The following is a 10,099-nucleotide window of genomic DNA, read 5'->3' as shown; positions in this document are numbered from 1 at the left end:
TGTTTTTTTAGACATAATGCTATTGCACACTTAATAGACTACAGTATAGTGTAAACATAACTTTTATATGCACTGGGAAACCAAAAAATTCGTGTGACTCGCTTTATTGCGATATTCGCTTTATTGCAGTGGTCTGGAACTGAAACTGCAGTATCTCCGAGGTATGCCTGTACACATTTATTTATTATTTTACATGATGTAAGAAAAGGCTTTGTTCAAAGAGACATAGCTATCCCTTGCCACCTAGCCCCAGAGGTACCTAACTGATTACACTCTAACCACTGGAGTTCAAGTTCAAGCCAAAGTCCCAAGGGCTTTGTCTGAAGACCAGGGACGCATCTGGCAAGGTGCCTGGTAGACTTGCAACACTTAAGTACCATTGGATTTGCTTACACTGTGGTAGTATGATGCTCAGTTTGTTTCCCTGTCCAACCAGGCCTATTCTACCTGCACCACCCTTGGAAATGTGGCAGTGAAGATGCCTTCAGATAACTGTTGGGTGGATAACATGGGTGAAAGTCCATTGTGCCCCCAAGAGCTGTAGACCCCTGGCAGACCCCTGACCCCCCAGCGTGGAGTCTGGAGGTAAGCAGGGACCACAGCAGGTAGCGAGGAACAGTGTTGGGAGGCAGCTGAGTGGAGCCAAGTCCGGCCCCCAGGGAGCCATGCAAACAGGCATGCTCTGAGCCTGGAGTGCAAGTTAGCACAGGAGTTTGCATGGGAGGGTGAGTGGGAGGGCTGCTGGCAGGCACTCTCAGTCCTGAGTTGGCCCCCAGTTGCCCCGTGCATGTCAGGGCACCCTCCAGGAAACCAAAGCCCCTCCATGCTGAGGAAAGTCCCCCCCAGCACTGGACGTTAGGTAAAGGGCACGGGAACCAACCTTCCCTCCTTCCCAGGGACCCTGGGAATCCCTCAGCTGTTCAGGAAACTGGGAAGCTAAGGGATCTCCCTACAGGCAACTGCTCAACCCTGCCTGCTAAGCCGCAGCAGCAACTACAGCTGGTGGGTACCATGTTGGGGCATTAACACCCACTCGGTCTCCTACAAACCATATGCAGCCACCCAACCAGGGTACCCTGCAATATGGTGATGGGTACACACTGCACCCCTAGGCTTCCTGGTCTGGATAGACCACTCCCTACCCCAATACCTCAGAGACCTTCACCCAGACAGAGCCTATGGTCCTGGCCTGCACACAGATGGAGCCCTTGACTCCAGGCTGAGGGGGCTACCTAGCATGCCTGCTGGTTGCTGAAACCAGGGCCACGAGTGCTCTCACTTTTGGGATGTGCTTGCTGCTGGAGACTCTGGAGAGCCGGTTGAGGGAGCTACAGGAGGAGGTGGGCAGGCTGCAGATCATCAGGGAACATGAGGCAGGGACCGACACATACTGCCAGGCCCTGTGTATGGAGAAGGAAGCCAGGGACACAGGCCATGGAACCAGGCAGAGGAGCGGGTCTGACCACGATGCCACAACAGATAGTGGTTGGGAACTGGCCAAGTCAGGACTGAAGCCACGATGTGCATCAATGTGCACAATGTGCATCTGCATAACTGTTGAGCACCAATACCCTGCACAACAGTTATGCAGCCCTCTCACCATCGACAGATGTCGCATCCATATGAGATCAGCCGACCACAGCAAAGAAGCAATGTAGGGTGATAGTCATAGGAAACTTCCTGCTATGGGGCGCAGAAGGAGCCATTTGCCATCCAGACCCCCTTGCATGAGGAGTTTGCTGCCTTCCAGGAGCCAGGATCAGAGATGTTAAGGCGAGAACCCCTAAGCTGGTCCACCCTACTGACCACTACCCCATGGTCCTTGTGTTTGTCACCAACAACAAAGCAAGAAGCAGCCCCGGGATGCTCATGAGAGACTACAAGACTATGGAGGCAAAGCTCAAGGGCCTAGGAGCGCAGGTAGTCTTCTCCCCAATCCTCCTGGTCAGAGGCTGTGTCTGTTGGAGGAAGGAATGCATCGAAGAGGACAACTGAAGACTTAAGACAACGTCAACGTGTGGGCTTTGGATACCTTTGGTACACAGTTCTATGACCATGGTCTGCATACAAGGGATGGTATTCATCTTGCAAGCAGAGGGAAGAAGCTCTTTGCTACAAGGGTCACTGACTCGCTGAGGAGAGCTTTAAACTAGGCGCATCTGGGGGCCAGGATGAAGGTTCCACTACTGTACAGAGAGCCACTAGCCACAATGACACATGGGAGGGCATTCAAGGAATGGACAGCCAGATTAGTACTGACATTTTGTGACACAGGTGGCATGACAGGAAACCTGAGGCAACTAGGGGAGAGCTCAGGTGTCTTTATAGGAATGCCAGAAGCATGAGAAATAAACAGGAGGAACTGGTACTCCTCCTGGTTGATGAGGATTTCGATCTGGTTGGGTTAATGGAGACCTGGTGGGATGACACACACAACTAGGCAGTGAATATTGAGGGCTATAGGCTTTACAGGAAGGATCGGGTTGGGAAGAAGGGAGGAGATGTGGCCCTCTATGTGAAGAGTACCCCTTTCCTTTAGGTCATGTTTGATAGCAAGAAAGGGTCGCTTGAGACACTGGGTCAGGATACAAGGCGGATCAGGAGAGAGAGACCTGGTGGGAGTCTACTACGGGCCTCCTTCCCAAGAAGAGGAGAGTGATCAGACATTCTCCAGAAAACTGACTAAGTCAGCTGGCACTACAGACATAATTGTCATGGGTGATTACCTTGCCATCTGTTGGGAGCATCACTTGGCAAGTCAGCAGATTCTTGGCAACAACATATGGCCTGTTTCTGACAGCGGTTGTAGAAGGGCCTACTAGGGGTAAGGCCAAACTGTCTGGATTTAGCACTGGCCAAAAGTGATGACATCATAGGCAACCTAAGGATTGGCGGGACTCTGTGAGACAGTGATCACAACCTGGTTAGGTTTACCATCCACCATAAGACTGGGAAATCAGACAGCAGAACAGAAGTCCTGGATTTCAAGAAGAGTTTGCCAAGATCTACCAAGAGGGTAGTTGGAGAAGCTCACTGCAATTAGCAACTGGACAACTTGTGAGTTCAGGAATGGTGGTGCTTCCTTAAGTAGGCATTTCTCACTGCCCCAAAACAGGAAAGGAGCCGATAGACCCGCTTGGCTCAACAGGAATATTAGAAAGCTATTGAAAAAGAAAAAAGAAGCATATAAGCAATGGAAGAATGGCTTGGCTACCAGAGAGCAATCTACCTGTATTGCCAGGACCTGCAGATACGAGACCTGGAAAGCCAAGGCAGGAAGGCATGGAGATCAAGCTGGCAATCCGAATAAAAGACAACAAAAAGTCCTTCTACAGATGCATAGGGAGCAAGAAAAAAATCAGGCTCCACTGTGGGACCCCTACTGAATACTCAGGGGCAGCCCACAGTCAGTGCCTGTGAAAAAGCCAAACTCCTAGATGTATACTTCATGTCAGTATTCCTGAAATCAATGGGGGGGGGGGGGGGGCTGTTCACCTGAGTAGAGGCCCAGTTTGTAGTCTACAAACTACAGACCAGTCAGTCTGACCTCGTTCCTTGGTAAAATCTTTGAAAAACATATTAAGGAGGCCATCAATTGCAAACTGATAACTGATGGCATGTTAAGAAGCAATCAGCACAGCTTTGTTTTGGGTAGATCATGCCTGACAAACGTTGTGTCCTTCTGTGACCAGGTAACTAGCCATCTGGATGAGGGACACAAGGTTGACCTGATTTACTTAGACTTTACTAAAGCCTTTGATTCAGTTTCCCACGGGATTCTCTCAAACAAACTGGAGGGTGCTGGACTGGACCAGTCTACAGTGAGGTGGGTGCTAATCAGCTTAGAGGTTGCTTGCAGAGGGTGGTAATCAATGGGATGGCCTCATCCTGGAGGGCTGTCTCCAGTGGTGGCCCCCAGGGATCGGTGCTTGGACCTGTGCTCTTTAATATATTTATTAATGACTTGGATAGGTAGAAAGCTCAATGATTAGGTTCATGGATGATACCAAGCTGTGGGGAAATGCGGGCAGATTGGAGGATACGGTCAGGATCCAGGATGACCTTGACAGACTAGACTCATGGACAGAATGGAATCCGTTTTAAGAGGGAGAAGTGCAGGGTTCTTCATCTGGGTAGGAGGAACCTTCACCATAACTACATGATGGTTTGTGGTACACTGGCTGACGCAGCAACTGAATGGGTCCTGGGGGTCACAACCAACTGGAAGATGAATATAAGCCAACAGTGCGATGAAGTTGCCAGAAAGGCAAATAGAGCTCTCATGTGCATCAGCCAATGTGTGGCCAGTAGTTCCAGGGAGGTGTTTCTCCATCTCTCTTCAGCACTGGTGAGGCCTCAGCTGGAATACTGTGTCCACTTCTGGGCACTGCACTTCAAGAAGGATGTGGATAAGTTTGAGAGGGTACAAAGAAGGGGATGGAGGATAGGCCCTACAAGGAGAATCTCTGGGAACTGGGCCTGTTCAGTTTGAGTAAGAGAAGGCTGAGAGGTGACTTGATAGCTGCCTACAAGTACGTCAGTGGTAAACACCAAGATCCAGGTGAGCAACTCTTCAAGAAGGCACCTCAAGGGAGGACAAGGGCCAACAGGCATAAGCTTATAGAGGGTAAATTCAAGCTAAATATCACTAGAATCTGGAACACTATCCCAGCAGAGGTGATGCAGTCACCATCCTTGGAAGAGTTCAAGATGAGGCTGGACAGGCACCTTGTTGAGCTTGTCTGAGCCCAATAATTTCCTGCCCATGGCAGGGGACTGGACTTGATCTTACAGGTCCCTTTCCGTTCTACAATTCTATGATTCTAACTCCAAGCTGACAGTGCCAGAAAAACCAGGTCTTGAGCACAGTACCAAGTGTCGCTACCCTGGGGCGTGTCCAGATGTGCACGGATGTTTGGTTCCCCAAGGACAACTAGCAGTGGTGCACCTTGCACCACAGCTACTTGTCACAAGGAATGCCCGTGTCATAATTCTGGCAGATGGCAAGTTACCCCAGGGGCATTAGGGGAGGCTGGACGCAGCACTGTGCTGGCCCCAGCAGCCCTACCAGGGGTCCTGGTGCCCCTCTGGGTCTGCAGCTACGGCAATTCTGCCACGTGGAGCCTGGTTGGCAGCAGAGCACAGCTCCGGGCAGCCCAGATCTGCTTTTCAGCAGCACTTGATGCCCAAGTGTGCACTGTGCCATTTTTTTTTCTGCAGGTTTTGACCTCTGGATATCCAGGGGTCAAAAAAACCTGTGGAGGGGAAAAACCCCCAGCGGAGCTCACATGCAGACAGTGTGCCCTTGCAGCGCAGAGAACACCACACAACCGCACTCGTCTGGATGTGTCCCCATGTCTTCACCACCTTGTTTCTGGGGATGATGTGCATGGAGTGGGAGTAGGTAGGTGGGTTTATTTTCCTGGTAGAGTGACTGAGCACCTTCCACCATGATTTAAACACACACTTTGACAATCTAGCCCTTTGTATTTATATTTTACATCTATTTTTAATCACCATAGGTATTTAAAATGCTTTATAAAAGCTGAGGGAGTGCTTTCTTCATTTTTCAGGTGAAAAAATGAAAACAGTGAAAAGGCCAAAATTTCCAAAAACAGCCTCCAATTTGTCCATCTTGGGGCATGTCAGGCATTGTTTTCAGATGTGCTGAGCACTGCTGCTGAAATTAGTAGGGACATTAGTTGCCCAGTGCCTTTAAAATTTTGCCCAAGATCTCAGTGTGGGCACCAAATATCAGTGTCGACGCTTTCGAATTTTAGCCTAGTGACACTAAGAATTCTGCTGTGAATCTGTGATAGAGAGAAGGTAGTGTCCTTGTTTCCTAACCACAGTATGTGGTACCCTTCTTATTTATGCTATGCTCAGGAAAAAAAACGCAGAGAACACGGCTATTATTCTCACAACCAAATGCTTTCATACTATAGTGCAATATATTGTAGAGTCAAAGACAAGTTGTTAATGGAATGCTGTCATAGTTGGCAGTAGAAGGGTTACATAACTGACCCACTCGTCAAGGTTTTTTCTGTTTGGGTCATTCTATCATGCTTTCTAAATATATGGAAATTGAAACTGTGATAAACATTTAAATAATTGTTAACTGTGATAAACATTTAAATAATTGTTAACTTTATTTAAAAAATATATAACAAATGCATAACTGTTATCCTATGAAGCACATCTGACAGTGAGTAAAACACCAGTAATATAAATTTCCATCAAAAGTTCTGTTGTGAGCTGAAACATTGATTATATTCTGTTGTGAAAGTGAAAAGCCCAAGCACTATGAAGTCCTTTAATTCTTACATATATTTAAAAAATATATTTTACATACTTAAAAATTGAAAGAATTTTTCAGACTCGGGCATTATACAGAATTTAAAAAATGTATTTTAAGTTACATCACAATCATTATTCTATCTACACTTCAATGCACAACAGCAAATACCATAATACATTTGACATAATTACTACAATGTACATATAAACATGATACAGCAAAGTTACAATAGTTACAAACAGTAACATCTTTAAAATGATAAACACTCACAAAAGAATTTTTAAATGTATTAAATATATTAAAGGCTTTACCAACCATCACCACTAAAGGCAAAAAACTATTCCTCCCAAGAACCACAGGTCAAATCCTGTTGTCCTTAATCCTGACTCCACTGAACTTCTGTTGGTTTCAGTAGGAGTTTGCCTGAGAAAGGGCTCCATGAGAACACCTAAAGCACATTAGTATTTGCCCAACTGATAGTAAAGATATGTGTTTATACACAGAAATCCTCTCTTCTGCATGTCTGCCCAAATGTCCTTCAACTTGGTTAGTGGGAGAATTATCCTTAGAATCAAATCACATTGTGGGGTTGGGAGGAGAAAGACAAAGTAATTTCATTTAGTTTCGGAAAATGCACCTAGGAAAATGCAGAGACCCTCAAAAAGCATATTTCAGGGGACAAAAAAATTGTTAAAGAAACAGGAAACTAGAACACAAATTTGAGGACACTGCCTGATGTGAACAGCCTGTTTTGTCACAAGCAGTGAGGGAGGCCCCAAGCCTGTGAATTCTTTCACATTCTTCCACATTTCTCAACGGGAGCCTTGCACATTATAATTTGCAAAACACAAGTGTAAGTCTTTGCAGAATCAAGATCTAAGCTCATTAAAGCTTTTGCAATCAAGCAAATAGCACATAAACATATTTATAAGACTTAAATCTATTTTGTATGAAATACATCTAAGGGCTGACAGCCTCAATTCTGATAAAGGGTCCTACTTTAGGGATGTATAGTTTCATACAAGTTTTCTATACAGTGGTGAATTTTGCCTACTTTATATAGCCCAGGATGCTCAGGTTACCCTCCAGTATAGGCACTTTGTAAAGCCCTTTGAAAATAATCTGCACTTTATGACTGCAGATACAATTCTGCCTTTACAAAGCATACACAAGTTTGGGCATAAGGGATGGCTAAACATACATTCACAATCTAAGAGTATATAAAATATCTATATAAACTATATTGTGTATTTTATCTTAAACTTCCTTGTCGCACCTGAAGTTACTGCATAGCCCAGCTGTGTTACTTCCCCCCCATCACCCCCAAATAAATTTAAGGAATAAAAGCCTAACTACATAACTAATGCCATATTACCAGTACAGTCCCCTGCCCTTTATTGCCATGACACTTTATTAGCAGATAAATTAGGGAAACCTCAATGAATGGTGACCGTTATGAATACAATTACTTTTACTATCCACTAAAAACAAAGTGAATGTTTAAAATGATGATTACCTACAGGATAGTAGCCAGTGAAATCCACAGTACCATGAACTATTTTCCATCTATTGCAGAATTAGTAATAAAGTTATAATATCAAACAGAGAGAACCTTGGTAAATAAGGAATATGCAAACATTTTTTGTATCTTCAACTTCTTGGGGGGGAACAACTATTTGAATATGATTTGGCTTACATTCCATACCACCTATTAATAAAAAACTATATCCAAAGTCATCTAAAGCATTTACTATTGCTTTCTTTCTTCAAAAATAAAAAAATATGTATCTCTGACAATGAAGATTATTTAATGGAAATATTATTTTGTTTGTCTGGAGCTGAATAATTTACAATCAACATTAATGGTGTTAAAAAAATTAAAAAGCAGTATGTGGACCTAAGTTTGATCCCACAGCATTCATTTCCGGGAAATATAGAAATGCATGTATACACACACAAACAAGTTCAGTATATGAACTTTTGTACATAGCATTTCTCACATGTTTCCACATGGACATCTCTCATGTGTAAGAACTTGTGTGGCTGCCCTTTATATAGCCTGACCCTGAAAAAAAATCCCATTAAGGTCAATAGAAATTCAGAACAGCCAGTACCTTGTAGGATTGGGCCTGCACTGGATATGAGACATAACATGTATATTTTAGTTGATACTTACTATAATATTACTCTGCACTGTATTATTATAGTAATATATTACACTAGTACTAGTAAAGGCACTCCCATTAACTAGACAAACATAAATTTTCTTTTTACATTGAAGAAGGAAGAAAACTGAGGAGACTTGGTGATGTTACTTTAACATGAAATTAAGTCAACTAAAACAAAATATGGTTTCCCATAATACATTTTCTTCTGAGCCTCCCTTAACAACATTTGTACAATCATATGTTCCTCTTTTTAATTTCTTTGTTTCCCCCCTATTGCTGTGGAAATACTGACACAAACAAAAGGGAAAACTCTACAAAGTGCTATCAAATACACAAATTAAATAAGTTGGAAAAATGGATCTATTCATCTCTAAACTATTTTAATTGTAAAAATCTTTGATAATCGTAGTAGGTAGCATTTTCTTTCAGACAGAAATTTGATTAGTTAAAAGATAGTATCCCTTTAAAGTCAAATTCCAGTGCAATAAAAAAATACTCTAATTGCTGCATCACATTACAAAGACTAAATTACTAAGGACTGAGGTCAGTCCTTCCCCTGTCCTCTCCCCCCATACAGACATCCCCGCAACAATGAAGTTTGGTACACGAAAGGAAAGGAGTCTTTCCTTCCGTCGCATAAAAGCAGCAGAGCTTAAGGTTGCGGTAGTTTTTGACTCCTGTTTCAAAAAACAGATATCTGTAGTTGTAAAGCAATGAAATAACTAGTTTCTGTATCCCACACACAAAACTCTTTATACAGGGATGTGTAAAGAATTGCTAGAAAGCTGTGCTTAACCGTGCTGGAGGGGCATTCCACATAGAAAGACTTCCTCTACTTTGCCCCTCTTGTCCAAATAGGAGCACCCCTGCTTTACTGCATCTCCAGCAGGCCCTGTACAAGAGGGCCCTCTAGCTACTATTTAAAATATAATTAAAAAAAACATAACAGGAAACTTATCTTGATAAGCGGTGCTGCCTGCATAGGGCATCAAGTGTTGTATTTTCTAATTCAAATAATTTGGCAATATGAGATTTTTCAAGATGTTTTGAGTAACATTTTAGGGATTATGGCAGGTTGAATATTTATTTGCTTACTAATCAGAACAATCCTAGTGAGAGTTTATACTATAAATTTTATAAATATCAGGGGCACTATTCTGCAGTCTCTCCACCCACCAAGCTGGACTGATTCACTAGGACAGGATGGACAATCCAGATTAAAATAGGTTTTACACACTTTTTGCAGCATCAGTGATGAATTAGACATAAATTCATTTTAGTTTCCCATTACATTATTACAGTTTCACCTACAGTTTGTAGAAACAAATACAAAGAGTACAAAGTCAACTTTCTACTGTTTGAATCACTTTATAGTGACATCTTCAAAGTTGTGATAAACGATTTGCCATTGAAGCCAACCACCCTCTAGTTTCTTTACCCAAATAAAAATATTTTATAATGCAAAGCTATCCCATAGAGTTACCTGCATTTGAAAACATGCTGCAGAAAAAAAGGTAAGCAGACTTTTGAACTTTGATATCTATACTGCTGAAAGCTAATAGTAAAAGCTGTTACCTAGCACATTCATCCCACTGAAAATATCAGAATTTCACCCATTTGCAGTAGGGCTAAA

This window comes from Crocodylus porosus, unplaced genomic scaffold, assembly GCF_001723895.1.
Source record: "Crocodylus porosus isolate Cpor-Errol unplaced genomic scaffold, CroPor_comp1, whole genome shotgun sequence".
NCBI lineage: Eukaryota > Metazoa > Chordata > Crocodylia > Crocodylidae > Crocodylus > Crocodylus porosus.
The sequence above is the reverse complement of the archived record's forward strand: the minus strand, read 5'-3'. Positions refer to the sequence as shown.